The sequence below is a fragment of the Carex rostrata genome, chromosome 26, assembly GCF_964058835.1.
Source record: "Carex rostrata chromosome 26, lpCarRost1.2, whole genome shotgun sequence".
In the NCBI taxonomy this organism is placed as follows: Eukaryota; Viridiplantae; Streptophyta; class Magnoliopsida; order Poales; family Cyperaceae; genus Carex; species Carex rostrata.
In genome coordinates, this window is record NC_135943.1 from 7,429,354 (window position 1) to 7,445,079 (window position 15,726).

A 15,726-nucleotide genomic window follows, 5' to 3' on the forward strand; every position below is an offset into this window, starting at 1 on the left:
CGGATTAAATGATAAGTGGTGATGTTGTAAACCGATATTATGTTAGGTTTACACCGTAATTGCCTTGTGAATGTATAGTCATCTATATATTCACGGCGTAACTGCACGACCCCTAGTTCCGGGGTGTGACAGTTATAAGTTGGTATCAGAGCACAAGTTTGGTTCGTTTTTCAAATCCTAACCAGACCAAACCATAACCAGACTTGATAGGATTCGCGAGTGGGGATTAAAAGTAGAATGGGACGGTAGTTTAAATTGTCGTGAAACTTAATATGAAGCGTATTAAGTGATCAGATAATGGAGCGCGGTCTAGAGGAGATGTTGATTGCGGCCTACGAGAGAGGTCGTAGAGCCGAGCAACAGGCACAAGGACCAGCTGCACCGGTTGCTCAAGTGGCACCGGGAGAGGAGTTTAGGCAACTCTACGACGCGTTCATGCGCTCAGCACCCCCTCGTTTTGACGGGGCAGGGGGATACCCTGAGGCGGAAGAGTGGATGGTGAACGTGAGGGCCAAGTTCACTCTGTGCCGGATTCCGGATGCCAACAAGGTGGAGTTGGCCGTGCAACTGCTAGAGAAGTCAGGCAGGCATTGGTGGGAAGGCGTGAAAGCGGAATATGAGGGAGCTGAGCAAGACATTCCCTGGACATGGTTCGAGCAGATGTTCGGGGAGCAGTATCTGAGTGTTATGCATCAGGAGGCTCTGAGGAGTCAGTTCCTGAACTTGCGTCAGCGGGAGAGGTCGGTTGAGGAGTACAACCGAAGATTCTTTGACTTGTCCAGATATGCTCCAGATGTGAAGGCAGATCCTGCAAGGTACCGCAGGCAGTATCTTGACGGGTTGGACCCGAAGGTTGCTCTAGCCATACACCACTCCACAGCTGCAGGGATTCCAGCCCTAATGAAACAAGCGGAGCAAACCGAGGTGTATCTCAAGAGGAGTGCACAACAGACCCACCCGAGGAATGTTAGGCCAAAGTTTGATCACAAGAAGCAAGCAAGTGGGTCGGGGTCTCAACCCCCAACTTCGGGACACCCGACTGGACAGTTAGTGGTATCGAGGTTTACACAGGGGACCACTGGACCCTGGTGTAATGTTTGTCAGAAACCACATACCGAGGCATCCTGTCGCCGCATCAGAGGAGCCTGTATGTTGTGCGGTGACATGAACCATTGGGCTAGAGAGTGCCCAAAACAAGCTTACTCGGGTGCTTCGGGAAGTAGTGGCAGAGGAGGCTATCGGGGTCCACAGGGGCGTGGAAATGGAGGCCGAGGCACTCCACCACAGACGCGAGGAGGCCGTGCAGGAGGCCGGGTTGGTGCTAATGCCGTGCATGCGATCGAGCTGCCGGATAAGGAAAGCGAGCGGGCATCGGGATCCGCTCAGAATGATATGTTGGCAGGTATTATTTCTATCTCCGGGCATCTTGCATATGTGTTGATCGATACGGGTTGTAGTCACTCGATAGTGTCTAGTATATTCGTTGAGAAGTGTGGATGGCCAACCGAGTCGAGTGGGAAAGTTCTGGATGTTCGTACCCCACTCGGTTCAACTACCAAAATTGCAAAAATCTGCCGAAACCTGAAAATAAGAATCGATGGGAGAGACTTGTTAGCGGATATGTTAGTAATGGATATCTCAGAGTATGATGCATTGTTGGGTATAGATTGGTTAACCCGACACGTAGCCACCATTGAATGTTTGCGTCATACCGTGAAATTTGCGTTGCCGAGTGGTTCGAATTGTACCCTTAGGTGTAGGGGCGTGAAGGAGGTGGTACCGTACATCTCGGCGATTGAGGCAAGAAACTTAGTGGAGTCGGGATGTACAGCATACCTGGTGATGATTATGGGTGCCGACACGGAAGTTTCCGAAATAGCGAACATTCCGGTTGTTTCGGAATTTGTAGATGTCTTTCCGGAGGAGATTCCCGGGTTACCCCCGGCACGTCAAGTTGAGTTCAAGATAGATTTAGTACCGGGTACAGCTCCAATCTCGAAAGTTCCGTATCGAATGGCTCCTGCGGAGCTAAAGGAGTTGAAAGTGCAATTAGAGGAAATGTTGGAGAAAGGACTGATAAGGCCAAGCACGTCCCCGTGGGGCGCGCCAGTATTGTTTGTGCGGAAGAAAGATGGAACTCTGCGGTTATGCATCGATTACCGAGAGTTGAATAAAGTGACAGTGAAGAACAAGTATCCGTTGCCACGGATTGACGATCTATTTGATCAGTTACAAGGGTCGTCAGTCTATTCCAAGATTGATCTGAGGACGGGGTACCATCAGCTGCGGATATGTCCGAGTGATGTGGAGAGGACGGCTTTCCGTACTCGGTACGGGCACTACGAGTATCTAGTCATGCCATTTGGGCTGACGAATGCACCCGCGGCTTTTATGGACCTCATGCAGCGAGTGTTCAGAGATCTGTTGGACACTACGGTGGTGGTGTTCATTGATGATATCCTGGTTTATTCCCGGTCATATGAGGAGCATGCAGCTCATCTCAGAGTAGTGCTACAGCGGCTACGCGATCACCAGCTGTATGCGAAGTTTTCTAAGTGCGAGTTCTGGATGGACCAAGTGGCATTTCTGGGCCACATTGTTTCAGGTGAAGGATTGGCGGTTGATCCTGAAAAGATTCGAGCCGTGACAGAGTGGAAGAGACCAACTACCGTGACCGAGATCCGTAGCTTTCTCGGTTTAGCCGGTTATTACCGGAGATTTGTGATGGGGTTCTCTCAACTAGCTCGACCTCTCACCGAGCTGCTGCATAAAGGGGTAAAGTTTGAATGGGGTGAGTCTCAAGAGAAGAGTTTCGAGGAGTTGAAGAGTCGGTTAGTGTCAGCACCGATTCTTGCAATGCCGGTAGTTGGGAAGGACTATACGGTGTTTACCGATGCATCGCGTTCGGGTTTGGGATGTGTTTTGATGCAGGATGGGCATGTGATTGCCTATGCGTCTCGTCAGCTGAGACCACATGAGCAGAATTACCCGACACATGATATGGAGTTGGCGGCGGTGATCTTTGCTTTGAAAATCTGGCGACATTATCTGTATGGTGCAAAGTGTCAGATTTTCACCGATCACAAGAGTCTGAAGTATATATTTACTCAGAAGGAGCTGAATTTGAGGCAAAGAAGGTGGCTCGAACTAATGAAAGATTATGACCTCGACATTCAGTATCATGCAGGTAAGGCGAATGTAGTTGCGGATGCGCTGAGTAGAAAGAACCAGGTGAACCTGGCATCCCTGGTTACGAGAGAGTCACACTTGATAGAGGAGATGCGGAGAATGAATTTGCACGTGGGCGCTTCTCGTGAATTGGCTGTGGCAACAGCAACTCGCTTGCTTGGAGCTGAAGCGGGTACGAGTGCATCGGCAGCTATGTCGATTATTTCTGCTGCTATTGAGGTGAGACCCGAATTACACGATCGTATTCGGGTAGCGCAACATGAGGATCCGAAATGTCAGAAATTCCGAGATCATGCGACATCAGACAGAGAGACTCCATTCCGGATAGATGATGAAGGAATCTTGCGGTTTGGCAACCGTATATGCACTCATGAAGATGCAGAGTTGAAGACCTTGGTTCTATTGGAGGCACATGATTCGGGATACACTATCCATCCCGGGGAAGTGAAAATGTACCAGAATCTGAGGCGATACTTCTGGTGGCCCAACATGAAGAATGACGTGAGGAAATACGTCGAGAAATGCCAAGTCTGTCAGCAGGTGAAGGCTGATAGACGAAGGACAGCCGGATTACTCCAGCCGTTGGACAAGAAAAGAGTTAAATTTGAGATAATTACGATGGATTTCGTAAGTGGCTTTCCAAGGACAAAAAGGCGACATGAGACCATATGGGTGATTGTGGATACGCTGACTAAGGTGGCTCATTTCATTCCGCTTGGACCTGATACCTCGGGTCGGGCCTTAGCGGAGATATTTATGAAATTTTTCTTCAGGTATCATGGTTGTCCACGTGAGATCATATCGGATCGAGATACGAGATTTACCTCTTATTTTTGGAAGAGTTTCCAAGAGGCTATGGGAACAAAACTGAGGTTCAGTACCGCGCATCATCCGCAAACAGATGGACAGTCAGAGAGGACCATTCAAACCCTGGAAGACATGCTTCGAGCGTGTGCGTTGAGCTTCCAAGGGTCTTGGTTAGATCATTTGCCCCTAGTTGAATTCGCTTATAACAACAGTTACCACTCGAGTATTGGGATGCCACCGTTGGAGGCACTTACGGGTGAGACATGCCGGACACCCTTGTGGTGGGGTCCCGCGGGCACTTATTTGCCTACAGGACCAGAAATGATACAAGAGGCTGCAGAAAAGACACAGGTTATCTTGAGCCGACTAAAGTCCGCTCGAGATCGACAAAAGAAGTACGCGGATGTACACCGGCGGCATTTGGAATTCCAAGAGGGTGACCATGTGTGGCTCCGAGTATCTCCAGTCAGGGGAGTACATCGGTTTGGTGTATCGGGCAAGTTGAGTCCGAGATATATCGGTCCGTTTCAAATTCAGAATCGAGTGGGACAAGTGGCATATGAGCTTGCGTTACCTCCGGCTTTGAGCCGAGTTCATCCAGTGTTTCACATATCGCAGCTCCGGAAGTATGTAAAGGATCAATCTCATTGCATCGATCATTCTGACCTGCGAGTAGATGAGAATCTGGCGTATAAAGAAGAACCAATGCGAATTCTGGACCGAAAAGAGCAAAGGTTGAGGAACCGAACGATTGGACTCGTATTGGTGCTATGGGGACGACACTCGGTAAAGGAAGCAACGTGGGAATTGGAGTCGAAAATGCGCGAGCAATATCCTGAGCTATTCGACGGTTCAGGTACGTAATTAAGTTCAAAGGATTGAACTTTGTTTTTAAGTGAGGGAGAAATGTAACATCGTGAAAAAAAAAAAAAAAAAAAAAAAAAATTCCTAAAACGTTATAACGTTTTAAAACGTTATATAACGTTTTTCGCTGTAAAACTTGATGAAAAACAACGATTTTATGAAGGCTGGATTCAATTAAAACGTCATAACGTTTTCAGAAAACGTTATAACGTTTTATACACCAAATTATGCGTTTTATACACTATTTCCTGCGTTTTTCACTAGCTGAATCGTTATAACGATTTAACAAAACGTCATAACGTTTTATCCGATAAAGTGAGGGTTTATTTAGCAAAAATTCCTGTTCTCTCTCCTTCTTTCTCTTCCTCCTTTCCCATTTTTCTCTTTGGCCGCCCCAACAGAGAGACACGAGAGAGAGATAGAGAGTGAGAGAGAGAGTCTGATTTCCCGCGGAATTGACCGAAACTTGAGAAAATCGTAGAGGAGCTCAAATCTCGCCCCTTCCTCCACTTGGTTTGGTAATCCCTCTTCTCGTTTGCTCTATTTTCTCGTCCCTTGATTTTTAGGGTTTCGGTGAAACCCGACCAAATTGAACCAAACTCGAGAATCAATGTCTTTGTTGCTTCTTGAGCGTTATTTGATTGATTTCATGTCTCAATTCCAACTAAAACCCGAATGGTGAGATTATCCCAAATTGATTAGGGTTTTTAACCAACTTTCGAACGAATTGAATTGTAAATGACCGTGATTACGAGTTTGAGTGAATTGAGACTTCCGTGTTGCTATCTATTCGATATAAACCCCAATTGAGAAGAAATGTGACTTAAACCCTAAAAAAAAAGGGTGAATTGCAAGGGTAAGATGGTAAAACGTCCGAATTTGTTGAATTGACCGTTTACGAGTATTAGAATGCGATTGGGTATAGGAATTATGAAATATATTGAAATTGACTTGCTATGCCATGTAATTTAGGCATAGACCCGATTGACCGAGGATTAGCGGATTAGACGAGGTCGTCGAGTTTAGCGATACCGGATCCTACCCAAGTGCCCTACTTGATCAGGTGCGGGGGTTCACGGGATCTGTTTTGGATTCTATTACTTAGAATTAAATAACGGTACATGTATATATATATATATATATGTGCTTATATATATATACCGATTGAATTGTTAATTGACTTATTGTGCATGACCTCATGTTGGATCTCTATTGTTAGCATTATTTGCAGCATTGCATGAAAATAAGTAATGATATAATTGAATTGATATGATATTGTTGATCTAGCATGTTGGTATTGTTATTCGATTGATTGTTCTATCGTTTTGATAATTGAATGGAACCACAGTACTGAAATGTGAAGAGGGCAGAGGATAAGTTAATTGTGAATGAAATGAGTGAATTGTAGGGACAATGTCTAGCTAGCTACTAGACTTTGTCTCAGGGCCCATATGCGCATACGGTGAATAACCCTAATTGTGGAGGGTATCGGTAACCAAGGAGAAAGGCAGAGCTAGGTTAACTGATACCAAAAAGGTAGAGTATAGCAGGAGGATTGAAACTGTGGATAATTGATTGTTATTGGTCTCTCTTTGGAAGAGTGACAACCCGTTGCATGATCGAGAGATATGCAATCCTAAATTGGAAATTGACGAATTGATATGGATGTTTGACTATAAACCAGACCAGAGAAATGTTAAGCCAAATGAGATGGATAGTCGATATCTATCAATTGTAACCGGACTTAGCAATTGTATCTGTTATACCAAACCATTCTATGAATTCTTCGATTTCATTTGATTGTGATATGAGTTAGATTTCAATTGCTTCTATATATGTTGCATATGCATTTCTTTTATCGAATTGTTGAATTGAAACTCGTTGCGGGTTTCTTTAGTTCCGGTAATGGATTTCTTACAAATCCAGTAGCCCTGACTAAATTCCGCACTGAGAAAACGGTTGACAAGTTTTCTCACCCCCTATCCCCTCGGGGAACTTTATTCTTTCGTATGTGTTAGCAGGTAAACGCGAATAGAAGGGATTCGAGTGCTCGACCAGTGAGGTTTAAGCCGCATAGCGATAGGGTATGCCTCACATTGAGTCCATTTTGATGTCGATAGGGTTTTGGTATGGTATTTGTGTATAACCTTGTTATCGGACCGTGTCGAGTGGTTTTGTAAACCTAATTGTATATTAAACGTTTACTGTGATTTAATATGAATTTTCTTTTATGTTTTAAACTGTGTATAAAATGTTAATGGGAATGGTTTATATTGATTTGGAAATATGGGGATCGATCGAGTTGAAATCGGGGAAGAGAAATGGTATAAAATGGGAATTGATTTGGGATTGTTTAATCTTTCGATTATATAGTTATTGCACGAATTTATACATATACTATTGAGTATAGTTTGATAATCTATAAATGTATTTGTATAAACATGATTTTAAATCGGATTAAATGATAAGTGGTGATGTTGTAAACCGATATTATGTTAGGTTTACACCGTAATTGCCTTGTGAATGTATAGTCATCTATATATTCACGGCGTAACTGCACGACCCCTAGTTCCGGGGTGTGACACTTATTGACCATTTATTACACTTCAAAATTATATCAATTAGAAGAATCATCAAAATGATCAATATATTCTTAAATTTTAATATTCATTAAAATTTCATACTATAATTTCAATATTTTGCCTAGAATAAGAGGCTAATATACTTGATCGATATTTTAACCTCAATATTATCTTATTTTAGAAGAATTGAATGATCAAGTTGTGTTTATTTTAACTTCAACAATTTCATGACTAAAAAGAATCAAAGTTTCATATGTTGCACTACATAGACTTCAAAATTCAAACTTAGTGTAAATTTACATGCTTTAATTTCAATATTTTATTGATATTATTATTTATATGCCTTAATTTACAATTTTACTAAATTAAGGGGGAGTGCATGAATTAAGGGAGAGCCCTTTCTTCATTTTGAGCATAACTATGTTTTATTTCTAACCCTTTTGTCCATTTTCAAAAGGGGGGGGGGGATATTACAAGTTCATGCTCTATTGGTATTCCATGACACACTACACACTACACACAAGAACAAGGGAAAAAACAAAAACTTCAAAAATTTCAAATTTTCTGAACTTGGGGAATAACCAATTTATGTACTCACTTGATATGCATGTTTTGCAAATCGTCAAAATGGGAAGATTGTTGGCTTTGGAGCCCTCGTCTTGTTCATTTGACTAGATTTGCAAAACATACATAAATTGCATTTTACAGTTTTTCTTCTTGAGAAGTTGTGCAGGTTCATGACAACTGAAGATTTAATAAATACACATCAAGGATGAATTAATGAACTACAATATAACATCGAAGATATAGTCATGAAGCACAAGACTTTGGATAGCAAAAACATTAACTCAAGATTAAGGATAATTAATTTGTAAAATTGGTAAAATAAGCTTGAGACTGACCTAAGTGAGGCCTACCGTTGCAACGGAATAAATAAATCCTCAGCTGAGTCTATGAAGGAGAAAATCGGAATTAAGCGTTACTTGATGCCAAGCAATCCAGAGCATTACCGTTGGCTTAACCGTTGTAACGGTTAGCGACCGTTGTAATGGTTAGCGACCGTTGACAACAGTATCCACCGTTGGCTGTTGATAATCCAAACCTGTTCAACTTAACCTACCATTGTAACGGTCCTTGTACCGTTGCAACGGTCAGCATCACTTAACTCATTCTAATTAGGTCTCTGTAAATAGAAGTTATACCAAGATTTGGATTATCACTCTAGCCGCCCCTAACTTTAACATTTCGTATTCTTAGATCTAGATAAAGTCATTGTTGTTTGTGCACTTAAACTTCAATACTCACAATCAATCTCAAGCTTATTTAATCAATTCAACAACTCCTAGAGTGATTCTACTTGATCAAATTAATTACTACTTCGAGCTTTGTGCTCACCTTGCAATCCTTGAATCATCGCGAATCGGATTGTCTTCCTTTGAGCCTTTAGTGCTCGTGTTGAGGCCATATGACTTTTCAGAAGATTGTAAGGACTCACCGGTTCCACCTTGTAATCCTTTCTTATTGGGTAAAGAAAGGCGCGCCATCTCGAAGGTCGCGGGCCCTGAAGACATAGGCATTAGTGTCGAACTTCGTAAACAACTCTCGTGTTAAGTGTCTCCTCTAAACTATACTATTTACTTTATATTTTAATTTAGGACAAAATGTCCCATTCACCCCCCTCCCCCCTGAAGTACTTTTGGGACCAACAATATTCTCCATCTCATCATCCTATAAGAGAATTGTTTTAGTGAGATCATATCAAGCTTATATTATAAAACCGCAATTATGTTTATGTATGACTAGTCTTTAACATAAGAATATATAAATCCTCTTTTCAACCATAATGGGAGATCGAGAAAAGCATAGTGTTATTGATGTTGTCAAATTGATTGCTGTGTAACTACACTTCTATTAATTGGTTTTGGTACAGTAAAAAGCTCTCATACTTGATTCTTTTTCTAAAAGGGTTGAGCGAATAACCACTGGATGATCCAACATAAAATACTATGATAAATTTTAACAAATTATTAATTTTTGAGATTGTTAAAATTACAAACAACAATATTTGATTGACCAAATCCTAGAAGCCTATATATCATGACTTTTGTACTGTATTATATATAACGAGGAGTTTATATTGATTCTCCACTTGGCAATAATTTGATATATTTTGATCATACAATTTTACAATCTAAAAAAATTTAGAGAATTGATTGAGGAGTTTGCGATTCTTTCATCAAAGAAATAAAATTTACAATTATATATGAACAGGTTTGCCAAAAATGAGGAGCATGATTCTCCCTTTTGAATCCGAGTACAATTTGCAAATTGAAAGCAATAATTTTTATACAGAGAAATAAGATTACATCAAAGAAAGGAGATGTTGGCAGTGAAGACTAGAAAGAACTTGGAATCATGATCGGTGGTGAAGTAGGAGGAGATGCGATACATGGGGAGTCAATCGTGACGATTTTGCGCGGAGGAGATAAACAGTCACGATTAGCTATCATTTTTGCTTTCGAACTGGAGAGCGGCAGCAGATTTTGAGAACCAGAGAGAAATGAGCACGATTAAGCGCGGTTTTTTGGAAATGAAGTCTCAGGGAGAAGAAAATCTGGTCTACTCTCTAAAATAAAATGTACAGTTAAAATTTGGAATCAGGTTCGGATAACAAAAGGAGGGTGTATTTTAACCGGGTTTAGGGTTTAGGGTTTAAAATCGATACTAATTTTACATATTTATAGGAGTAAAACTAGAGTGTTCTTCAGCTCACCAAAGTGTTTGGTGAGTTTAACTCCAAAATATATTATATCAGTTTCAAACGACAAATCTAAGCCATTGAAATCTATCTACTTCACAAGTGATGAATTTACATGGAAAGATTTTAAGTTTTCGAATTATTTAGTATAAAATCAAGCGGTGAAAATTAGGTAGAAGGCTTATAAATTAATTTTAGTGCATTCATTTTTTGAATATTTTTTGAACACTTGACTTCATACAAAATTAATTCTAAATTCTAAAAACTTTATATGTAAATTCATCACTCGTGAAGTAAATCAGTTTCAACGGTTTAAATTTATTATTTGAAGCCAATTTAATAGGTTTTAGAGTTAAGCCCATCAAACACCTTGGTGAGCTTAAGAACACTCTAGTTCCACTCTATTTATAGATTTTTTTTCAATTTTATACCTCTCTGAAAATAATTATCAAATTCGTCAAGTTTAGATAATATACGTTTTACTGAGTAGAACTATGGTGTTCTTAAGTTCATTAAATCCTTTTGTGACTTCAACTTAGAAATTTAGCGGATTGGCTTCAAATAACGAATCTGAACCGTTAAAACCCATCTACCTTACGAGTGATGCGTCTACATGTGAAAATTTTAAACTTCTAAATTATATTTTTATAGAGTCAAGTGGAAAGAAATCATTAAAAAAATGAATGCATTAAAATGAATTGAAAAATCTTCTAATGTTTTACTTCTTCACTTTTTTAAATTTCCACATGTTCATCACTCGTAAGGTAAGGTAGATGAGTTTTAATGATTAAAATATGTCATTTGTAACTAATTCGATAAGTTTTTGAGTTGAATTCAAATGTTCGCAGTTGAAAATTGTTGAGTATAAAATAATACAAGAATCAAATTCAGCCCAAAAATTTTGGGCCTGAGTTGTACTTATTGTAACAATCTTTTTGGCTGGGCCTAAATTAATTATGATTCAGCTGATTTGCAACACATGGTTATTTGATTTTTAATATTAGTTCCAATTTGAAAAAGTCTCGCAGCTATTCGTTTAACATTAAGATTCGTGCCTACTTGATAAGCACGAATCTTGGTGCAGAATTTACTAAAGTTCATGACAGTACTTCCTTTTAGTCTAGATAAACCAAAAGTTAGAATTTTCTATAAATTACAATTTACAATAAATTGTTTTATTCTACAATAATCGGAATGTGGATATATCAATTTTAATGCAATGGGTCCTGTTTATTTCACAAATAACATCTATGTTTGAATGCATAAAGATTGTATTAATTTGGTAATAATACAGCCAATTTTATTTGGCTGTACCATTAATTGTAATACAAACATATTTTTTTTTTTTCATAACACCGTTGATTATTTACCACTTTGTATGCTTAAAGAAAAAGGAGACTTTGTTTTTTTTTTTCTTTAGATGTTGAGTCTATTGAGGTGTATTCATGGTTGAGGTTGGATGACTCAATTTGAGTTATTTATACTCTATTATTACTTTATTTGTTGTCGAAATTATAATTTTTTTTTATAAAGTTTATTAAAGTTCAATATATATTTTATTTCCTAGTAGATAGCTTTATTATCATTGCATTTGGAAAAAAAAAAAAAAAGTTGATGTTGCCTCATTTTCCTTATTTAATAAATCGAATAATTTTCATTGGTGCGAATGCTTTCAATCAATATGTGAATATATATTTGTATCCCTAATTATTTTTAGATGTCTTACAATCAATCAAATGACTGTACAAGAAATTTTTCAATAAAATGAGAAACTTGTGACCTGATTTTAAACTCCTTAAAATGTGAGGGTTAATGTGACTCAAATTTCTTTATAAAGGAGGAATTTCACGTATACCCCTCAAAAACTTCAAAATTACGTATTCCCCCCTCTAAATTTTAAAATTACGTATTTCCCCACCAAATTTCAAAAATTCACATATTTACCCATTTCATTGTCTTTTATATTAAAACTCATTCTAAATTTATAAAATACCTATTTACCGTTCATTAAAAGTATAAAGTGCCCTATCGAACTCAAATTTGAATCTAAAGAGTTTCTCTACCATCCGATCCGCGCTCATTGCAATAAGATTATTGTGTGTTTGCCTCAAGATTCGTGCTAATCTAGCCCGGACGAATCTCAAAGCAATTTTTATCCGTGTGCATTGCATTAAGATCTATGCACATTGCTTTAATTTATGTGTTTCTTTGCTTCAAGATTCGTGTTGACCTAGCTCGCACGGATCTCAAAACAATTCGAACGGTAGAGGAGCCTTTAAATTCAAATTGGAGTCAGATGGGTGTTTTATGCTTTTTAATAAAAGGGTAAAATAGGTATTTTAAAAATTTAGAATGTGTGTTAATAGAAAAGACAATAAAATGGGTAAATATGTGAGTTTTTGAAGTTTAGAGGGAAAAATATGTAATTTTAAAATTTAGAGGGGGGGAATGTAATTTTAAAGTTTTTGAGGGGTATACGTGAAATTTACCCCTTTATAAAAGTACAAAATAAAGTTTTGCAGTATATTTGATGTAGTTGACATTTAATAAATAATAAGAAGTTTGAAATATATATTTTATAAGTTATTGGAGGAAGTTAAATAAATATTTTGAGGATCTACGAGTAATTTACAATGTTTTGTGAAAAACATCGATCGTTTTTAATATATCTGTTGATATTTGTGAAAACTTTTGTCAAGAAGACGGAAGAATTATGATTAGTTCTAAATTTGGATTCCTTCTTAAAAAATAAAATAAAAATCATCTTGGAACTGATATCATAATATATTTTTTGGGTACATGCATACATGTCCTTCTACTTGAGTATGCATGTATACCCAACATATATATATGTCCGTGTCCGTGAACTTAATTGCAAAACTAACATTTTTTTAGAAGACTTGTGTCGTATGTATAATTTCTACATATTGTGAGTTTAATTTATTTGTAAGAATTTCTATTAATGTTTGTCATATGTACGTAATAAGGATTTAAAGCTTGCATTAAACAGTACTATATATATATATATATATATATATAATAGCCTAATTCCTCTGCATGAGAGTGGTTTATGGAGACTTAAAACTTAATTGTATTATATTTAATGGGTGTCGGTCTCTCTCTCATTCTCATACTAGCACCGGTTGTAAGTTTAACCGCTGCTAAGATACATACAGAACCGGTTTTGTCAAATCCGGTGTTGTTTGACCGGTGCAGATTTGAAACTCTGTAGTAGTGTATGTTTTTTTTTTCGTGCATGTGTTTTAATATTATTATTTCAGGTTATTCTAGTTTAGGAGATATCAATGTTTTTCCAATCCCGAGACAGTCTCATATCACATTAATTAGATTCTCGTTTTGAAAGCAATTTTGTTTCCGTTTCAGTTTCAGTTTCAGTTGTATTTGAATTTTGTAACATATATAAGCACTTATTTTGAGTATAGATAAAATATAATTAATAACAAAATAATTTATATATAGTTTGCTGGGTGGAGGTTTATAATATGATTTTCTTTTTTTATGAAAACTAGTTTATGTGAATGTATGCAACTTAAAATAAATCTCCGTTGGCACTTGACATCCTTAATCAAATATTCGAACAGCTTGTTTTTTAAATGATTCTTACAAATCTGAAATGAATGCTTATTTCATTCAAGAGTTGTCAAAACTTAAATTGTGAAAACACAATAAAATTATTGTTTAAATATGGTAAAACAATAAAAAATTGTTTTAATATGGTAAATCAATTCAAAAAATCCGAAAAAATAGTAAAAAGTTTCTAAAAAAATAAAATATGGTCTTCAAGCACATTAAATATCGATAACACGTTAAGCACTTCAGATTTACTATTTGAACTTTAAAATCTTAAAAATTCATTTGGTATATCGTGCTCTATGCCAACGTTGCTATATTAGACAACCTCGTATAAAACAATGATTTTTATTTTCAAAACTTATTAATTGTATAACCAAGATCTTGGTGTTACCAATTTCTTTTTTGCGATTTCAAAGTTCAAATAGCCACTCTAAAGTGCTCAACATGTTCTTCATGTTAAAATATGTTTGGAGACCAAAATTTATATTTTTTGGAGATTATTTACTATGTTTTTATGAATTTTTAAATATCACTATTTTTAAGATTTTATTTATTTATTTTTTATTATGAAAAAGTTATTTAAAAAATCTTTAATAAATAGTAAATTTTTTTTATAAAAATATAAAATTGGTTTCATCACATTTTAATATAGAGAACATGTTGAGCACTTCTGATCGACTATTTAAACTTTAAAAATCATCAAAACGAATTAATTGTACCAAGACCTTAGTCATATCACTATATATGACCTTATCCAATCTCTCTAGTCTCTCACGCACCATATATATAGAGAGAGAGAGACTACCATGATTTGCAAATTAAAGTGGATGTTTTAATTTGCGCTCATATCTCTAGTTTCAAAATTCAAAACGTTGATTCAAACCGTTCAAGTTGATATCCATATTAAATTATCACATTAATTTTTTTTTATGTGAATCAATAAGTTCAAAAATCAACGTCTAGAAATCATCCACATTAGTGCGTTTTTTTATAAGTTATTGATGACAATCAAAATAAAATTGAAATGTCATAATTTTTTACACGTGCATAGATAAAATGATGTAGATCATATCCAATGGTTTTATTTTGACTTTTAAGTTTTATATTTGAATTATTAAAGTTTTTAAAAATGGAGGCATGGTGGAGGCACAAAAGATGGAGGCATTTGAACCCTCCTCTCTCTCTCTCTCTCTCTCTCTATATATATATATATATATAGTAAGGCTACAATGCTTTGCAAATTAAAGTGAGCCTTTTAATTTGCACTCATATCTCTAGTTTAAAAATTCAAAACGTCGATCCGAACCGTTCAAGTTGTTATCCATATTAAATTGTTCTTGGAGACCACATTTTATATTTTTTTTGGAAATTTTTTACTTTTTTTAGAATATTTGAAAATCAGTGTTTTTCAAAAAATTATGGACCATCAAAAACAGTGATTTTCAAAAATTCTAAAAAAATAGTAAAAAATTTTCAAAAAAATATAAAATTTGGTCTCCAAGCACAAAATATGGATATCAATTTGAATGGTCTGGATTGACGTTTTGAACTTTGAAACTAGATATATGAGCACAAATTAAAACACCCACCTTAATTTGCAAAACATAATATCCTTACTCTATATATAGAGAGAGAGATGGGCTACAGTGAGCCATGGAGTAAAATGAGTTGATGCTCCATGGCACTATATTTTTATTTTGAAAATTCAAACGATCGATTCAAACCGTTCAACATGATCTCCATATTGAAATGTGCTTGGAGACCAAATTTTACATTTCTTTTGGAATGTTTTTACTATTTATTAAGCAATTTCGAAAATCGCTGATCTGATGGTCCAGAAATTTTGACTGTTCACAGTGAAACAACAGTTTTCAAAATTACTTAATAAATAGTAAAAAAATTTCAAAAAATATAAAATTTGGTCCCCAAGCA

General features: G+C 36.8%; 1 protein-coding gene across 1 annotated transcript in view; it reads left to right on the forward strand.

Annotated features, from left to right (window-relative positions):
• Nucleotides 1–936: 936 nt before the first annotated feature.
• The window catches only part of LOC144544659 (SLH domain protein), a 100,927-nt gene continuing 86,137 nt past the window's right edge, over nucleotides 937–15,726 (forward strand). Inside the window, exon 1 of the mRNA XM_078293205.1 lies at nucleotides 937–940. The gene's annotated coding sequence lies outside the window, so the exon portion shown is untranslated. The remainder of the gene's footprint in view (nucleotides 941–15,726) is intronic.